Raw genomic sequence first — 21,520 nt, 5'->3', positions numbered from 1 at the left:
ATTTCAAAATAGGAAATCACTTTTGAATAACCTTATATGTCACTAGACAAGCACACATTGCAGACTTCGTGTGGTAGAATGGTCAGCATATCACCGCTGGATCAATACAGATCAGCACATGACAAATAAAAACTCAGTCCTATGGACGGAAGATAAGTAGTTTCCTAATCGCATTGTGTTCCTTGGTATAGTATGTTGGCGTTAAGCTTTTGCTTGATAGGTCCACAGTGTGCAGCATTTTAACTTATGCTTGGTAATATGTGTAGTTTCTAGACATTTTCTTTGTGTAGGTTGTCAGTGATAGGCTCTTCTTTGGTATAATGTGTAATTTAAAACTCTTGCTTGTTATAGTATATAGACTCTAGCGTTTTAGACAATTTATTTGCGTAGTGTTTATATCAGCCTGGGCATAAAATGGAAGTGACAGGTAGCAAGAAACCCCCACTATGTCCTTTTCGCTTACGCCACATTAGAAACAATCTCACAGAAAGGCATTCTGCATCAGTGATGGATTTTAGTCGATCAACGACAGCCGAAAGTTCGTAAAGCTACGATGCCTGTCCTATACAATCCATCAATAAACAATGCTTATCTTCCCGTCTATTCGTATCCTAACAAAACATTACTGTCTCAGCCGGAGAAGGTGGAGTGGGGAGTTATGGGTTAGTTTGCAGTGACTAGATTGAGTTGTTAGCGCCCAGGCCTGGTATAGATTGGAGATTCTTGATTTGTGTAATGTGTAGATTCTGGGATCATAATTTGTATAGGTTGAAGATTCTAGAATCTTATTTTGTATAGTGTGTAGGAGATTCTTATTTTGTATCGTTTGTAGGTTCTAGATTCTTGTTTTATATAGTTTGTAGGTTCTAGGTTCTTGTTTCGTATAGTATATACGTTCCTTGTACAGTGTGTAGGTTCCAGAGAAAGTTTTCTTGCGTTGCACCATTCAATGTCCCTTCGACAACATTTTGTACCAACTGCTAGGTGATGTTCATCTCGCTACAAGGATAACACTGTTGCTTCAATAAGGCGGCTACCCAGCTCACATTTCACTTATTTCCCGGACGGTGAATTGGACGAGGAGAACCGGTAGATTGATTGTTTCGATCTCCTGACTTATCTCCAAATTACTTCTTGTAGGGACGAATTAAATAAATCTTCTACCTCTTGCGCCGAACAAGGGAAGACATGAAAGAAAGAATTATTATAGCAGCCTTTGAGTAGTGTATTTCAACAGTGCTAAGGTCTTCCAAGCCATACATGACTTGAGAAAGTGAATACATCGTTATTTAGCATAGGATGATAAATATTTTGAGCACTTGCGAATATCACAATAACTGAGATACTGTACTTATAATTGGTTTATCTCTTTTATTTGATTCTGAATAAAGAATGGAAATTGAAAAAAAGTAGTTAATGTTACTTCTTTTCAAAATCCTTATTCAAGAATACCTAACACAACATAGGTTCTCGTTTTAAATTTATAGTTGACTTCGAGTTTGTCCCGGAAAATGAAAGTGCGACGAATCCTTTCATAATAATATAGGTTTCGGTAAGGAAATTTTTTCGCGAATGCCCAGTGTCTTCTAGTTTTCAAGAAGAGGGTGTGGTAGTGGTGGTACAATACAAGATAAAAAGAAGAACATAAATATACGGAAGAAATTAGAGGTGAAACCATTGCTGGAGAAATTAAAGAGAAATAACAGAAGGTGGTGTGAACATCTACAAAGGATGCCGAATTACAGACTGCCAGTTTTAGCAATGGGATATAAACCAAAAGGAAAACGAGATGTAGGAAGACCAAGAGCGAAATGGACGCCGGAACAGGTTCAACATGAACCTAATCCTTGAAGTGAAGAAGAAGAAGAAGAAGAAAAAGAAGAAGAAGACTTCCAGACTTACTTTTATAATATCGAAAAACGGTAATTTATGAAGACGTTTCTGTTAACTTCCTCGTTTAATGTAACTCTAATTAAAACTGGCATCCGAACATAATTGGAAACTCAGTGTTAAAACATGCCAACTGGTGATATAATTACGCACAACATTAACATACGAGTAGTTTATAAGGTAACAATTACTCAAGAAGTTGATAATCAACCGTATATTGCACCAAAAAATACTACATTAGCAATAAAAATGTTATCATAAATTTGAAAAACATAGTGCCAAAGTAGCTCCGAAAACTGTCAAAGTAACCAGGAAAGTCAAAGTAGTCACGGTTTACGGTACTCATTACATTGTATATTATGTAATTTTAATCTACTTAATTGGCCACTGGCGTAGATCAGTCGACTAAGGCACTTTCCTACCGATCCGGAATTGCGCTCGGAGCTGGTTCGATATCCGCTTCGGCTTTTTCCGAGGGTTTCCCCAACCGTAAGATAAATGTCAGGTAATCTATAGTGAATCCTCGACCTCATCTCGCCAAATATCATCTCGCTATCACCAATCCCATCTACGCTAAATAACCTTGTAGTTGATACAGCATTGTTAAATAACATACCTACATAATATGTGGGGTTTGGTTCAATTGTACTGCATGTTGCATATACACCATGTACATAGAGTAAAATAATGTAACAAGAATACACAGCAATAACTTTGAAACAAATGAACATAATTATTTTATTCAGTTTGCTTTGTGAGATTAACAGATATTGAGAGTTTTGTGACACAGTTTCTACATTTGCACCTCTGGTTGCCTGTGCAATGTCTAATCGAAAGCCAATTTCGTTCCAAGTTTTCTGAAGCATAACTGGTGTCATCGTAGAAATGACATCTCTTATTCTTACACTTAAGACCTGGAGATTCGCTACGGGTGTTATATAGAGTCCTTTACATAGCCCCACATAAAGAAATCTAGTGGGGTTAAATCTGGTGACCTCGGAATATCACGTCTAGAAGGTCCAGTACGAGTATTGTAGATTCTCCTATAATATCTTTCAACCTGTGTTGTTGAGTTGGTTTGAATTAGCCATTCTACACAACGATCTTTCTGTTTTAAATTCTCCATTTCCAGAAAAATTAGACACACGGAAAAAATTTGACATATGGAAAAAAGGGTGACATACGGCTCAAGCAACATGGTTATTAATATTTGAGGAGAAAAATTCGCTCCCGCGCCGGGGATCGAACCCGGGTCCTTGGTTCTACGTACCAAGCGCTCTGACCACTGAGCTACGCCGAATTCAATCCACAGCACCGGATCGAATTCTCCTACTTCAATGTTTCCCTTTATGGCCTGACTACAAGTTAGGCATATATATTGACGTATATGTCCAATGTCAACTGTCATTATACTAGGAGCGAACTCAGCTGAGTGACTTATTTGGCCGGGATTCCGCAGTTAAGTGCACAGTAATCTGTACAGACATATGCACTGGTAGCTATGAGAATATTATAGATTTATTAATTTGCCATATATGCTTTAAAATCATTGTTTTTCTTTGTGATACATTGATTGCACTTAGGCATTGCTGTGTAAGTCCGACAGGAATAGTTAAAACAAAATGAACAAATACATTCGACTTCAGCTTGTAAAAATTTCAACGCATATTATATTTCTTATCAGTGACAGGTTATCGTATTTAGTACTTAAGGGTAGATGGTGCGATATCATAGTTATAAATGCTTATGCCCCTACAGAAGAGAAATACGACCACATAAAGGATAGCTTCTATGAGTAATTGAAGCACACTTTGGATCAGTTATCTGGATATCACATGAAAATTTTGTTGCGGGATTTCAATGCTAAAGTAGGACAGGAGGATATTTTTAAACCAACTATTGGAAAAGAGGGCCTACACGTAACTAGTAATGGCAATGGAGTTAGGTTAGTCAACTTTATGACATAAAAATGTTAATTGTCAAATACATAAATATAGACTATTTGGACGTCTCCAGATGGATTGACAAACAATCAAATATATCACATCTTGATAGATAACCGAAGACATGCTAGTATAGCAGACATTCGAACTTTCAAGGGGGCAGACTGTAATTCTGACCATTATTTGGTAAGAGAAAGACTATCAGTAGCCAAGCGATTACAGCAACAAGTTAATATGAGTAGATTCAATATCCTGAAATTAAAGGACGAGGAAACTAAGCAACATAATCAGGTCGAACTATCAAATAGGTTTGCCACTTCAGAAAGCTCCGACGAAGTTGAGAAAGAGATATCAATGTGTGTGGGAAAATACCAGAAATAGTATCAAAATTACAGCTGAGCAGAGCAGAGCATAGGTTATTATGAAACTAAGAAAAAGAAACTATTGTTTGATGAAGATTGTTACACAGTAGTAGAAAGAAAGAAACAGGCAAAATTGAAATTCTTACAGGATCCAGTTGAGGCGAATGGAGACAATTATTTCAATGAAAGACGGGAAGCAAATCGTACACTTAGGAATAAAAAGAGAGATTACTTGAAAGAAAAACTGAATGAGGTAGAAACAAATAGTAAAAATAAAAACATTAGAGATTTATATAAGGGCATAAAGGAATTTAAGAACGGATATCAGGCAAGGGTAAACGTGATCAAGGATGAGAATGGTGACTTGCTTGCAGACTCTCATTAAATCCCCGAACAGATAGAAGTACTATTTTGGGCAACTACTAAATGTACAGAGGCAAAGTAGGAATGATCAGGACGAAATTCAAATACAAAATGCTTAGCCATTTATACCCGAACCCACACTTTCTGAAGTAGAAATTGCGATAGAAAATCTGAAAAAGTACAAGTCTCTAGGTATCGATCAAATTCCAGCACAATTAATACAAGATGGTAGATGCGTATTATCTAGCGAAATTTATAAACTTATAGGCCTACTTGCTATTTGGGAAAAGGTGATTGTACCAGAATAATGGAAGAAGTCCATAATTATACCTATTTTTAAGAAGGGGGACAAGACTAACTGTAGTAACTTTCGAGGAATATTAATTTTGTTGACGTCGTACAAAATTTTGTCCAATATTCTTTTGAGAAGATTAACTCCGTACATAGATGAAATTATTGGGGATCATGACTGTGGTTTTAGGCGTAATAGATCGACTATTGATCAGATTTTGTGTATTCGACAGATATTGGAGAAAAAATGTGAGTCTAAGGGTACAGTACATCAGTTATTCATAGATTTCAAAAAAGGCATATGACTCGGTTAAGAGAGAAATTTTGTATAACATTCTTATTGAATTTTTATTCCCAGAAACTGATTCGATTAAATAAAATGTGTCTCAATGAAACGTACAGCAGAGTCCGTATAGGCCAAATTCTGTCAGATGCTTTTCCAATTCATTGCGGGTTAAAGCAAGGAGATGCACTATCACCTTTACTTTTTAACTTTGCTTTAGAATATGCCATTAGGAAAGTTCAGTATAAGTCAGAGGGTTTGGAATTGAACGAGTTAATTGCGGATGACACGAATATGTTAGGAGAAAACCCATAAACGGTTTGGAAAAACACGGAAATTTTACTTGAAAAAAGTAAAGCGGTACATTTGGAATTAAACCCCGAAAAGATCAAGTATATGATTATTTTTCGTGACCAGAATATTCTACGAAATGGAAATGCAAGATTAGGAGATTTATCTTTCGAAGAGGTGGAAAAATTCAAATATCTTAGAGCAACAGTAACAAATATAATTGACACTGGGAGGAAATTAAACGCAGAATAAATATAGGAAATGCGTGTTATTATTCGGTTGAGAAGCTTTTGTCATCTAGTTTTTTGTCAAAAAATCTGAAAGTTAGAAGTTATAAAACAGTTATATTACCGGTTGTCCCGTATAGTTATGAAACTTGGAGTCTTACTTTGAGAGAGGAACAGAGATTAAGGGTATTTGAGAATAAGTTTCTTAGGAAAATATTTGGGGTTAAAAGGGATGAAGTTACAGAAAAATGGAGAAAGTTACACAACGCAAATCTGCATGCATTTTATTCTTCACCTGACATAATTAGGATCATTAAATCCAGACGTTTGAGATGGGCAGGGTATGTAGCACGTATGGGCGAATCCAGAAATTCATATAGAGTGTTATTTGGGAGACCGGAGGGAAAAAGACCTTTGGGGAGACAGAGACGTAGATGGGAGGATAATATTGAAATGTATTTGAGGGAGGTGGGATATGATGATAGAGACTGGATTAATCTTGCACGGGATAGGTACCGATGCCGGGCTTATGTGAGGGCTGCAATGAACCTACGGGTTCCTTAAAAGCCATTTGTAAGTAAGTAAGTAAGTAAGTAAATGTTATATTTTACGGGAAAATCTGCTAGAATAAATGTCCTTCAAGCACACAATTACATACGACTATCCGATATTCATTGTTTCAAATGAAATGTTTCTGAATCAAACGAAATTTTAATATGACAGTTTATATCCTCATTTCAAATATTTTTTTGAAATTCGTAATTATTTCCAGGATGACAGGTGACATTTCAATATCACAGCGGCGTAAAATGGAAATTCATTTTTCACGAGTATTCATAGCACAGTGACATGTTTACTTCCTGAATAGAAGTCGACCAATTACTAAAGCTATTTATATTTTCGTGAAATTTTAAACCCGGCAATTCATTTCGCGCTTGAATCCAGTTGGTATTCCGCATTTTGCCTAATGATTGTGATATTGTCGGTGGTAGAGTGTTTACCGTGCTTGTCACTAGATTCAAAGTTTGTAAATGAGTGTGAAGGACTATCAACATTTTTAACATGAATTTCTTTAGAACAGAAATAATGTAGCGATCACTTGCCACATTTTTACGGTTGTTAAAATACTTTTCTTCCTCAGTGAGAGGACTCCAGGTAAAATCTACATGTCAATATAATAATGTTTTTATTTTTTGTCATTGCGTCTTGATGTATGCTGTCTTTTCGATAGAAGACTTGTGTTGTGATGACACCACTCACAAGAATCCTACAATGTGTACCGTTGGCATAGAGGATGAGTAAAAGATGTGGAAAGGTCATGATATTAAATAGAAAAAGAAGGAACCAGGATGTAGATAAACAGATCTCCAACCAAAAATTAGAAGTAGTAAATGAATTTAAATATTTAGGTGTAACTATCACACATGACAATGAAGAGAATATAGAAATCCAGAATCGAATTAAAGTCGCTAATAAGCATATTATTCACTTATCCCTCTAATTAGGTATCGTGGAGCCAATTGGAGAAGTCGAAATGAACTATATAAAACAATTATCCATAGTATAATCACAGTATAGTACAGTGATGTCAAAGCAAGCGCATTTTTCTGACCATGGCGTCGTGCGCGAGCATCAAGCGCTAAGAATGGAAAGAGGAAGGGTTGTGTATATGAATAAGCAGCCTGTTGGATTAAGAAAACAGTAGTGCACAAACTTCAAACGGAACGTGAAATTTTACGTCGTTATTTTTATATGGCTTCTTTCTGTTTGATATTATCTATATTGTCTGTAAAACAAAAGTACTAATATCAATTTCTTAATATTGCAGTTGTGTTTTAAATTTTAATAACATAATAAATAGTTAATAAGGAATATTCACATAAATTCCGTAGTAGTACAACTATACTGTAATAAATGGATGAAACACATCATTCATAAAGAAAGTGATATCCCCGAAAAAAAAAAAAAGAGATTGAGTATGACATGATAAGTTGGAATTGATATTGATGGTACCTTTAGCCCTATGAAAGTAATCAATAAACTAATCAAAACAATATTACAGTACAAAGGAATGTTACATAAGTGCTGTATATGTTTTAAGTGTAACAAATATTCCATAACAAAACTCTTATCGCATTATGTTTTTAAAGTGATATTGGTGAGCAATTTCCTATCATCAGAATATTAAATTATTTTCTCGAAATGTGCTGAATTTTATAGAGCTGACATTTTTACAACTGATGGGAACGTATATTTTACTTATGATTTAACAGTAGTTGCTATGTTAATTCATTTCCTTACAAACAATTTCCATGCGGATATTTTCAAAATTTTCAATACACTATCTTAAGTAATACGTATTTACGGTATATTAGATTTACGAAAACATCTGTAAGGCTACTAAATAAATAGGCCTATATCTGAAAATTTCACTTTTCTATAAAAATAGTTGAGAAAATATTTCTTTTGAACAAAAAAATCAAACTTGTGAAAAATGAACATTAAAATTAAAACTTACATTCTTATAATGCACTTATAGGCCTACTTCTCAGACAAATCTAAAAATTAACATGGACACAGTTTTAATAAGTTCTCTTCCCTTTATCTATTGAATCAGTGCTGGCCATCCCTGAATCAACTATTACAGATGGACATCTTGCTAATATGCTTTTTCTGTGCATATCAAAAGTTGCACCTAATATTGAGAAATTTTTAAATGTGAAACAAGTTCAAAAATCATATTAACCTTGCATATCTTCAAAATTCATAGGAATGCTATCATTAAATATTGTATAAATTGGTTTATGACAAATTAGTATTAAAAAGTGTATAATTATGTGATAGTCTTTCAAAATTAAAAGGTAAATAATGATGCAAATTAAGCTTTGAGGAATAACTCCCTGTAAAGTTAATAATGAATAATGATAATTGAGTGACTTTAAAAAAATGATTTTTTAAACATAGGCCTACTTTTATCTGAATATTCTTCTAAAACTTAAGATACATACCTTAGCTTAGATTCAAAATAGTTACTAATATAGGCTACATTTAGTTAAGTGACACTTCAAATACTTTCTATCAATTTACTGACTCAAGTTCAAAATAGGTTGGCTACCCCTGACATGTGTATGAACAAAATCCAATACTTAGGGCTTAGGAAAAAATAAAAAAATTAAAAGATGAATAATGATAATTGAGTGACTTAAAAAAATGATTCTTTAAACATAGGCCTACTTTTATCTGAATATTCTTCTAAAACTTAAGATAGATACCTTAGCTTAGATTCAAAATAGTTACTAATATAGGCTACATTTAGTTAAGTGATACTTCAAATACTTTCTATCAATTTACTGACCCAAGTTCAAAATAGGTTGGCCACTCCTGACATGTGTATGAACAAAATCCAATACTTAGGGCTTAGGAAAAAAATATATCTAGCCTATGCAGAGACAGACTATCAAAAATAAACTTTCTGTGACAGGGATGCTGGAAACATGCATTTTCGTTAATATCCCTAAACCGATAATTTCGTCTCATTATAGTAGATATACGCCTACTTCTTCTTTATGTTTCCTATAATAAGTAAAAATAAGTAATTAAAATAGGATACTTATTTTTATAACTTGTATGTAAAGAGTGGATAAATTTGGGATACGAGCTTCAAGTGTGCAATAGTCACAGTTTGCGGTTAGTGAATAACTTTTGTCAATACTTGAAAACATGTAATAATAAATCGAAATTGCTACGCCATTTCAAACTCATACTGTAAGTATTTTAGACCTGTCAAACTAGTACTGTATTTCGGACCTGTTCAAGAATTGTTGCCATGAAATGAATTGTAAACTTTACTTTCACTGTTGAACATAGGTTAAAAATAATTAACTTACATATCGAGTATTGCAAAAAGTTTTTTTTTCATTAGTTGCATACATAAATTTATGAAATACTATAAAGTAAATTATAAATAACAAATTTAAAATCTGAGGAAATTGAAATTACACTTCGATTATCACGGTCTCTTATAAGGAAATTGATATAATAATAATAATAATAATAATAATAATAATAAGAACAATAATTCTTTTGTATTTAATACTGTTTTGCTTTTCTATCAGTTAGGTTAGATTAGGTAACGGTACCTCGGGGGGGGGGTTAGGGACGACTCTTTGCATGTTGGCCATACTGAGCCCTATTGGGCACCCCGAATTTAAGGGATAAATGAGGATGAGGTGTACTAGCCCACCGGCCGCATGTGACCCTCACCCGCTCAACCAATAGGGGCATTCTACCACTCCGCCCTAAGTTCATACCACCAAGATGACTAAGCAGCGCAGGATCATTTCAACAGCCCTTTCAAGATGTCGAAGCGCCCCTGGAAATGCTCTTAAGGAATGAATCCTGGCAGAGATATCGCTGAAGGCTGGAAACCCAGGAACGGTTGCGGAGAGGACGCCGCCCCCCCCCCACTCCCGTAAGCGAACGAAGACAAGCGTCTTGTCCTGAATATGTCTATGGAATGAGATGAAAAAGGTGAATTATATGAAATGTAAATTCTTTTTCTGCACGGGAGGGAAGGGAAATGAACCGTGGCAATGAAAACCACGGGAAAACCACAGTCGGGTTAGTCGGTCCGGAAATCCAACCATGAACCTCCCGAATGCGAGTCCCATGCGAAACATATGAGCCACCTCGCTCGTTTTAACAATCAGTTATTCGGATGATTTACCAGATGAAATTCGTGTGACAACACACACTGGAAGTTAGCTACATTCTATTGCCTGAAAAGTCAAAGGATTATGATAAAGAATATTTCTCGTAATGTAAGTGTTTCATGAAATGTCTTGCTAATTGTAAAAACATCAGAATCTGTACTTTTAGCGTATCTTACTGAAATGGAAGGTTCTGTGGTCGTCAATCTTTGATTAAGGCATCCTATGTGAAAATCAACGTAGGTATTAAACAAAATGTGGACATATAAAGTTTCATAAACTAAAAAGCTTTTCTTAAAAGAAAGTCTGACGGATATAGATCTAAAAAGGCTATAACTTTTAGGGGCAGGAAGTAAGCACATTTTTACTAAAAGCACGTGATAACACATTTTTTTCTTAAGATGAATGTTGTTTTGTTAATGGGATCAACAGGAACTTACAGCAGAGATGAACTTTTGAAGATGAGGTCTGATCATATAGAAGATAAACGGTCTTATTTGATAGTTGAAATACCAGACACAAAAACACATAGTAGCCTAATTCAAAATAAGAAAGAAAATAGCGTGAATCGCGCATAAAGTTACAGAAAGTACAAGGCCTATAACTTAGGTCTAGATCTGTAGTACAACTTATAGAACATAGAAGATTCTTTCTTCAGTATAGAAATTAAAGATGCTGCGTTTAAGTAGTTTGAATCAACCAGTTTTGTAAAATTTCGAGTCTAGTAGCTAAGCATTTAGAAATACCACGCCCACAAGATTAGAACATAATTTTGCTCGTTTTTACTTCCTTTTCGAGATAAGAATTGTTTTATTTGAGACATGCCACAGCGTGTTTTGGTAAAGTCACTAATTTAATTCTCAATATGCTCAGTCAATTTAAGAGAGTAGTGTATTATGGTAATAAATTATTGAAAGAATTTTAGTTTTGTCCTTTAAATGTGAAGAATTTTGATGCGAACAAATTAAATGGTACAATTGCTTTCTGAACGAAAAGTTGCATTTGTTCGCATCAAATTTCTGCACATTTAAAGGGAAAACTGAAATTCTTTCAATCATTATCATAATATAGTGCTCTCTTAAATTGAATTAGCATTTTTGATCTTAAATCAATGGCTTTCGCAAAACACGCCATGAAATGTTTTATATAAAATAATTTTTATCTCGAAAGGGAAGCAAAAGCGAGGAAAATTGTATTAAACGTTTTTGTTTCTAATATCTCAAAAAATAACCTCTGAAATGAATTACATTACGTACGGTTCACTCTATGTAGAAAGGCTGAAACGGAACGAGTTTTGGAAGTCTTCATGCGTGACCCAAAATTACGTGGAATAATAATACTGATAATGATTTATTTTAGCTGGCAGAGTTAAGGCTGTAAGGCCTTCTCTTCCACTCAACCAGAAAAAAGTATACATACATATGTATGAACTTAAAAAGAATTCAACAATCTGATTTAGATAATAGTTACATGTATACAAGAGATTATTTACGAATTAAGCAGCAAAATACTATGAACTATTAATTAAGCAATGAAATACAAACTGTGTAGCAGAATTAAGCTGAAATACAAAGAATGTTAATATATTTCAAATAATGTTACATAATAGAAGGAGATTATTATGAGACAATTTTGAAAATACAGCACTATCAGAATGCATGTCTAAAGGAAGAAGTAACAATGTAGTCAGTGATGGTTTAAGTCAGTATGATTGGAGTGAAATACTAAGAAGGTTATCTTTTAAGCTGTATTTAAAAGTGTTTATTGTCGTGCAGCCCCTAATACTTTGTGACAGGGAATTCCATTGTCGCAGGTGGATACTGTAAAAGATGATGAATAACAAGATGTTCTATGAAGAAATAAACTTAGCGTGCCACAGATAAGGGATCTGGTACTTACGTCGTGGTTAGAGTGTAGATAAGAGAAACGAGACGAAAGGTAATTTGGTGTTGAAGTGTGCAGAATTCGAAAGAATAAAGACAAAGAGTGTAAAGTTCTACGTTCTTTAAGTCGGAGCCACGAAAGACTTGCGAAGGACGGTGATATGTGATCATATCGTCGGATGTTGTATACGTATCTGACGCACATATTCTGAACTCGCTGTAACTTGACTGACAGTTCAGAACTTAGATCACTTAACAGAACTTCACAATAATCGAAGTGCGGCATTACTGGGGTTTGTACTAGGGTGTACGCGTAGTGGAGAAAGTTGTTAATGTCAATCCAATTGTGTTGGTATGCCGTATTGAGGCTAATTATGTATCAAACGTGTCAGATCGTAATTTATCTTCAATTTCTAGAGATATAAACATTATCAATACACTAATACCATAAATATTACAGCAGGGTGTAAACACCAGTAATGAGTCAATATTGTACATATTTGTTGTTTGGTAAACGTTTTACAGTAAGTTCTATAGATTAGTGATATTTAACATCAATTTTACTTCATCGCGCTCTAAGTGGGTATAGTTGTTTACATATCTATTACAGATAGTGATAATACAAATGAGATGTTTACGAATGTAATGTTTCATACTATGTCGCATTTCTTAATAAAATAAATACCATATAATTAATTTTGAAGACAAGACATAATAAAATTGAAAACAAATGACTGAAATTGTGATTGGATGCAGAACATTGGTTTTATCAAGAAGGCCTTGAGCGTTGTTTTAAAGATACCGGTAATTGGAACTGTTTGAAACTGAAGAGAGGTATGAAAAATAAGCTTCCACAAGAGATTAATATTAAATTGTGCAATTACTCTTAATATGAACGTCTGGATGTTGTCTTGTTTTTATTGGAATTGAAATTTGAAAGCTTTGATATTAAGAGTCCGATGAAGAAAACCTATACCGTAGAGTTCTACTTTCCGGACTGGTTTGATCAACATAAACTAGTCAAATGAGACATTATTATATGAAAGAATAGTATATTATGAAACTAGTTTATAATATCATATTTCATTATATGAGCCAATATTTATGAAAAGAACAAAACGAATTTCCTAATTTTGACGAAGGCAATAACTATATAACATTATAAACATGTTTCATACGCTACTTTTTATACGATAACATTACAAAACAATAATTAATTGAGGCTGTCAGAAGCAAAGGTGTCTTGTAGCGAGCGAAGCAAAGGGCTGTAAATGCACTTACGTTATTTTCCATAAAATGTGATTAAAAGTTACTGAACATTCGTAAATTCGGTGAAGTTTTAATTTTAAATGTTAATCTCTTATTATATATAAATGCCATTCTACTAGATGGTATATTCATAAGTATTGTCAAGTAGACTATGGTATACTACAGTAAAAATTTGACGCGGATAGTGTCCAGAACATTGTACGAAATGGAAATATAAAAATTGGAAATTTATCTTTTGAAGAGGTGGAGAAGTTCAAATATCTGGGAGCAACAGTAACAAATATAAATGATACTCGGGAGGAAATTAAACACATAATAAATATGGGAAATGCCTGTTATTATTCGGTTGAGAAACTTTTATCATCCAGTCTGCTGTCGAAACATGTGAAAGTTAGAATTTATAAAACAATTATTTTGCCGGTTGTTCTGTATGGTTGTGAAACTTGGACTCTCACTTTGAGAGAGGAACATAGGTTAAGGGTGTTTGAGAATAAGGTGCTTATGAAAATATTTGGGGCTAAGAGGGATGAAGTTACAGGAGAATGGAGAAAGTTACACAACACAGAACTGCACGCATTGTATTCTTCACCTGACATAATTAGGAACATTAAATCCAGACGTTTGAGATGGGCAGGGCATGTAGCACGTATGGGCGAATCCAGAAATGCATATAGAGTGTTAGTTGGGAGGCCGCAGGGAAAAAGACCTTTAGGGAGGCCGAGACGTAGATTGGAAGATAATATTAAAATGGATTTGAGGGAGGTGGGATATGATGATAGAGAATGGATTAATTTTGCTCAGGATAGGGACCAATGGCGGGCTTATGTGAGGGCGGCAATGAACCTCCGGGTTCCTTAAAAGCCAGTAAGTAAGTAAGTAAGTAAGTAAGTAAGTAAATAAGTAAGTAAGTAAAACGTTTATGGAAAATGATAATAAACTAACAATTAGGAAGACATCTGAACTTGCTGTAGTAAGCTACTAGGGTTCTTTTACTGTGCTTTCATGAAACAGACCCCTAGTTCCGTTAGGCCCAGTCTCGATACAAAAATGTACTAGATAAACAAAACGATTCACACGTCAATATGACGCCAAATTCATAGCTGCAGGATTTGCCGGGTGTGCCTGTGCACAACTTAATTAAGATTACATTATCAAATGTTCATATATCTTTTTAAATATTCTTTTATATCTTGGGATAGGCTAAGTTTGTATTTTCGCCAGCTTGTCGTAAAGAATATATATATGTATATAATAAAATGTTATATTGTGGCCTTTCACAGGTAATGAATAGCTTGTCTTGGTGAGAATGCGCTGGTTTTCATATGCCATCCCGGCGGGACCGATTCACATGAGAATATTGCAGTGAGAGAGAGAATTGAATTACTTTTGATTCAACCATATAAAAAGATCTGACTGCGTGAGTCATTTCTAAGTATAAAAATAATAATAATAATAATAATAATAATAATAATAATAATAATAATAATAATAATAATAATAGTAGTAGTAATCCTATGCCATTAGAGAGATTTGGAATCAATTGTAAATTAATACCACAGTTAAGTACTTTAGAATTAGAGTGTGTTAAATTATTTATTTCTGCCTTTATACTTCCCGCATTTATTGCTCACCCTCATTTGTGTACTAGTAATAATGCATTCATAATGATGTCAAATAAATTTGCTTTCCTTTCATGTTTTGTCACTAGTGGCTGGACTCCAAACTATTTTGTTTTAAACACATCATAATTTCAGTCATCCAAGGCCTACTATAGTTATTGACATCATAATATTAACAGAAAATGTACCTATATTTCTCGAATGTTAAGAGCAAAAAGCAGACTAAACTGAGTTCTGGTCCACACCTGTGGAGTAACGGTCAGCGCGTCTGGCCGCGAAACCAGGTGGCCCGGGTTCGATTCCCGGTCGAGGCAAGTTCCTGGTTGAGGTGTTTTCCGGGGTTTTCCCTCAACCCAATGTGAGCAAATGCTGGGTAACTTTCGATGCTGGACCCTGGACTCATTTCACAGGCATTATCACCTTCATCTCATTCAGACGCTAAATAACCTAAGCTGTTGATAAAGCGTCGTAAAATAACCTACTAAAAAAACTATGTTCTGTGTGACATCTTCCGAGTCTCTACATCAGTCCTGTGTTGATATTCTTTTTAATGAATTACTTATTTTGGATATGAATATTTAATATGAATGTTCGATTTTATTTTCATTCCACTATTCACACTTAGTGTCCGTATCTGCATAAGCCTCAAGTAAGTTATCACGAATGTTTGTATCGTATTTCAGTCACTATAAGGTCCGTGGTACTCCCTCAGTATGGGCAAGATCCTCACTCATTTCTTTTGAGATCCTGAAACTTGACTTGAGCAATGGACTGATCTGCACTGTAGACTTTTGGGAGTGGACCCTCACTTGGTCTGCCTCTTGGTCTCTTCAGATTGACTTGAAGGAAATCAGATATGGAATTATCTTTAAAAAATATTTGTCTTGGTTCTGTTCTTAGGTACTGCTACCAACAAACAGTTCTTCTTGGAATGTTTTTTTTTTTTTTTTTTTAGTCTTTCTTACGAAAATGACTTAAATCCGTCAAAGTCAACATGAAGCATAATTTTCACAAGAAACGGTGAAGGTTTGTTTCGGATAGTACAGATTAGTTTTGCCCATCCTTTAGAACTAAACTGAAACATGTTTTGGAATGTATAGAATAAAATTAAATTTCGATATATTCGTCTTAAAAATTCTGTTTGGTTTGTAAAGAAGGATGATAGTTCAGGAAAAGAATGCACATACTAATGAAGGTAGAGTTATATTGTCGTCTCCATAACTGTCTGACATCATGAAGACTACATTCATGTAAGAGTGAAACATCACATAGTTATAAACATAGGGAGAAGTTTCAACTGACCCGCTTTTACGTTGAGTCTCATCCCAGATGTAACATTTTGTATCCTGTTTCATAATTGTATAGACCTGTCCTCAGATTTTAAATAGCCGACTTATAAATGTAAAATATTGGACCTGCCTACCCCTTTATGCATTTAAGACTGGTTGTAGTTCAAAATTGAAGAACAATATTTCCGATCTTAACAAGATAATGCTTTGTCTCCATCCCTAGCCTCTCGTACAGAGTTTATTTTGCCATGTGAAACTTATAATCGGCTGCTGATGTTAAATAAACTGTAAAAATACATGAACGAATGTGCTCCATTGTTAGAAGTCCAATGCCAAAATCACGAATGTAGCACATTCGTTAACACTGTCCTTACTAGTTCGTTGTGGTGTCCAGTGCCAAAGTCACGAATGTGCCACATTCACTGCTTTGGCATTGTACATTTTAATCTGGAAGTACATAAATGTATTAAGAATTGTAAATAACTCGGAATTGAATAATCATTCACTTATGCGACTTTGGCATAAGAATCTACACACCACACATACTCAGAAAATGCACTTATGTGAAAATGCGTAATTTTACACATCCGTGGTTTTGGCATTGGACCGACGATATCAACAAAACCTGTACTAATTATACTACTAATAATAAGTTAATATTAATCCATCACCAATCTCAACATCGTCTCTTTTTTCACTCAGTTATTACTAGTATTATTATTACTAACTTTATTATTATCAGCTTTATGTGACCTTTTTCTTAAGTATTTTGTCTACAAAGTGTGAATATTTATGTATGTTTCTATTTACTCTTCTTAAGAATGTGATCTTAGTGCAAGAATTTTAAATTTTATTTTAGAAACAGTAGAGATTTCAATTTTTGTGAATTACCGGTATGTATAATATATGTAATAATAATCTTAAATTTTAATTCAGAAATAATAATAATAATAATAATAATAATGATTTATTTTAGCTGGCAGAGTTAAGGCCGTAAGGCCTTCTCTTCCACTCAACCAGCAAAAAGTGTATATACATATGCATGAACTTACAAAGAATCCAACAATTTGATTTAGATGAGAGTTACATGTATACAAAAGTTATTTACAAATTAAACAACAAAATACTATGAACTATTAATTAAACACTGAAATAAACTGTGTAGCAGAATTAAACTAAAATACATAGAATGTTAATATATTTCAAATAATATTAGATAATAGAAAGAGATTATTACGAGACAATTAAAATACAGCACAATCAGGATGATGTCTAAAGAAAAAAGTAACAATGTAGTCAGTGATAGTTTAAATCAGTATAATTGGAGTGAAATGCTAATAAGGTTATCTTTTAAGCTGTTCTTAAAGGTGTTTATTGTCTTGCAGCCCCTAATACTTTGTGACAAGGAATTCCATTGACGCGAGGTGGATATTGTAAAAGATGATGAATAACAAGATGTTCTATGAAGAGGTAAACTTAGCGTGCCACAGATAAGTGATCTGGTATTTACGTCGTGGTTAGAGTATAGATAAGAGAAACGAGACGAAAGGTAATTTTGTGTTGAAGTGTGCAGAATTCGAAAGAGTAAAGACAAAGAGTGTAAAGTTCTACGTTCTTTAAGTCGGAGCCACGAGAGACTTGCGAAGGACGGTGATATGTGATCATACCGTCGGATGTTGCACACGTATCTGACGCACATATTCTGAGCTCGCTGTAACTTGACTGACAATTCAGAACTTAGGTCACTTAACAAAACGTCACAATAATCGAAGTGCGGCGTTACTAGGAGAACATGGTAACATGGTAGGTAACTATGTTTGGAGAACAATGTAAAATTTTATGTCATTTTCAAGTATTTTTATCAGAACGGAAATATCCCCGAACACGAGCTTTGCTCTTTCGGGATACTTTCATGTAGCGTTTTTTTTATGTATATGTTATTATTAAGTAAATCTAAATCTAAAAATCTAAATTGTAATCTGTATACAGTATAAACCACCCCATTACACAAAATGATGATTAGGCTGGTCCAGAGGACGTGAACTTAAAATCAAACAGACATGTTGATTCTGGAAAATGATAAATTGACTACCCTGTCATTATAACAATGGATTATCATCCCACAATAAAATGACCGAAAATTAAATGAATTCTAAACAGAAGATTGAAAAGAGTGGTGGGATGTGGACATATTTAATTACCTATCCCTACTATTGTTAAAGCAATTAATATTAAATTTAATTAAATTAAAAATGTAACGGTAAAATCTAAATATAGATATAATTTCTTCATCAAACAGAAACAATAGCCATTAATACAACATAGAAAAAATATAGTTACAGTTGTCACTAATCAAAAATAGAAAGCAACAAGACATCAGTTATGTATGTATGTATGTATGTATGTATGTATGTATGTATGTATGTATGTATGTATGTATGTATGTATGTATGTATGTATGTATGTATGTATGTATGTATGTATGTATGTATGTATGTATGTATGTGTAGTCAGTGTCACTGATTGGAACCTCATAAGTAACGCCAATAAGGCATTACGTATGAGGCAACTAAGCCAGGAGATAATGGGTTAGAGTTTGCAGTACCTTCTCTCCACCATTACATACATAGCTGACTATTTCTTACACTAATCAAACTTCAGGTGTATACAAACAATAATTGTTCTTCCTGTGACGTATATCGTCGAGTGAAATGTACTACCTGATAATGAAGTAGATATCAGCCAGAACTTCAATCAGAGGTATGTAATCTGTAAAAATTAAAAATGAAAGATTATTTCTGATTGGTTCTTCACTCCAGACATAATGGGTGAAGACCATTCGTGATCTTAATAATATCACAATGCAACGATTTTCATTTCTGTAAAGAAACATTATTACTTATTAAATTTCCAACTTTTTTAACACAGTGAAGAAGTTGGAAATTTAATCAGTGATATACAAGTGTTAAAATGTATATAGAAAAATGACCAAAATTATTACCTGCTTCGATAGGTATTGCACAAATGTAATGAACAACATATTTAAATTGTGCATACAATATTTTTTGTATATAAATCGAGGACATTGAGCAAGAGTTTCGCGTCATGTCAGAGTCCGATTGCCCCAGCAAGGCAATTGACTTTCCTAAGCCGTGAATTATCGACGCAAACTCTGTACGACATTGTGCTGGATGCTGGTAACAGAATCCTGATAATGGTCTTTGTTGTACTGAATTTATAATGTTGTATAAACATATCGTAATTAATCCGGGTAATTGAAGCAACTTCCTGTTAGTAGTACACAAAAAAAATTGAGCTAATGGTTAAGGATTGTCTTTAGATAGTACTGTATAATACTGACCAATTTACAACGTCAAGAGATGTAAGTCGTGATCGAAAATTACAAGTTGGACTTTCCGTTCACCAATCGTGTTATGTTCAATAACTTGAAGTCGATGAATTAAAAGGAATTATATTCTTAACAGCATGCGTAGTCTTTTAAATATTACATTATTTAAAGAATAGAGACATCAAAACAAGTGTGTTTAACTACTTCAGTGAATAGAATATCTTTTTCTTTTTCTCCTTCACTTCACGAATTATGCCTGCACTGACTTCACACTTACGAAATTACTGTTCATCCATCTTTTCTTCTGTCTTCCCACATCTCCTTTACTGAAGGTCTACTCTATAGATATCCATAAGCTATTTTGGAAAGTGTCGTATTTGTCATTCTATGTGCCTATTGTAAAAATTATTGTCACATCAGTCTTTAATTTTATAATAAAATTTATAGCATAGATGTTTAGCCTAATTCTATCCCCAATCTTGGACATCTCTGTGTGCTCTTCATACATATCTTTTCTACACTCTGCCTCTTACTTTGATCTTTTTGTGTTATTACTAGAGATCGGAATCTTAGCCACTACTCTTTGAAGTTAAGTGAGTACGGAGTTTGTGCAATGAGCCAAATGACTTGACGAAGAGTAGTGGCGCGCGGCACTGTACGGTGAAAACAAGACTGCCCGATGATGGTCTTAACTTCGCCAGGATAAATAAATAAATATTATTATTATTATTATTATTATTATTATTATTATTATTAATTATTATTATTCACCGTCACGGTCTAGTACAAATACTGATCCGGGCTTGTAATGTCTACAGAAAGTATGTAACATTCACTACAGTTCAGTTGTTCAATATGTGGCTTGTACTCTGTCAGTAGTTGTTCTACTCGTATTTGCTGTGTAGATAATGCTTTACTCCTAAAAAGCAACTGTTTTATGAACGTGAGAATCTATCGTTTCATGTACGATTTTATTCAGTGTATAAAAACGCATAAATAATCTTATAATAATATAGATCAGAGCACATTAAACCCAAATTTACTAATAATTTGGTTTACCTAAACGCTTATGAAAAATTTTAGCGAGCACGAAACAAACCAAGGCTTGAGAATAGTTTTTAGTAATGGACGAATGACGGAGACTCCCCATTCCTTGCTTTTCTTGTGGTGGAAACTGATAAAACAGTAAATAAAAGTTGCGATTCCTACAGCCATGGGACGGAGTAAAGTCCCAAACATTTCTACCACGTTTATTTATTTTGAATTGTTATAGAAACCAAATTTGTTGTTACTTTTGAGTATTTTAAAAAGATAGGAATCATTTAATTTTATTTAATAGATCTTTACTTTTACAAAATTCGTTCAAGTAATGCCTGATCCCAGTTCAATTTTAAAAGAACAAGTACGAGTAAATTAGTGAGTAAATTGGAACGGCTTGGACACCAATTGTACATACAAAATTACAGGTAATGCTTGTAAAATAAAATGTTTCATTTTTAAAAAATGAACAGAAATACAATGAAGTGTAGGCTATGTTATAATACTCGATAACGGTCTTATCTGCACAACTACTATTTGATATTCTATGTGGAAAAATACTGCCCAGTATGTCCTATTTACAGTATAATAGTACAATATCGCGTGATGTGACTGAGTTGACAGTGACAATGCAATGGTGAAAAAACTTGAAAATTAACTTAATAATCATTCGTGTCATCAATATTTTAGAGCGTGCTTTTTGATTTAGAGTCG

The sequence above is a fragment of the Periplaneta americana genome, chromosome 8 (genome assembly GCF_040183065.1).
Source record: "Periplaneta americana isolate PAMFEO1 chromosome 8, P.americana_PAMFEO1_priV1, whole genome shotgun sequence".
In the NCBI taxonomy this organism is placed as follows: domain Eukaryota; kingdom Metazoa; phylum Arthropoda; class Insecta; order Blattodea; family Blattidae; genus Periplaneta; species Periplaneta americana.
Note: the sequence above shows the minus strand (reverse complement) of the source record.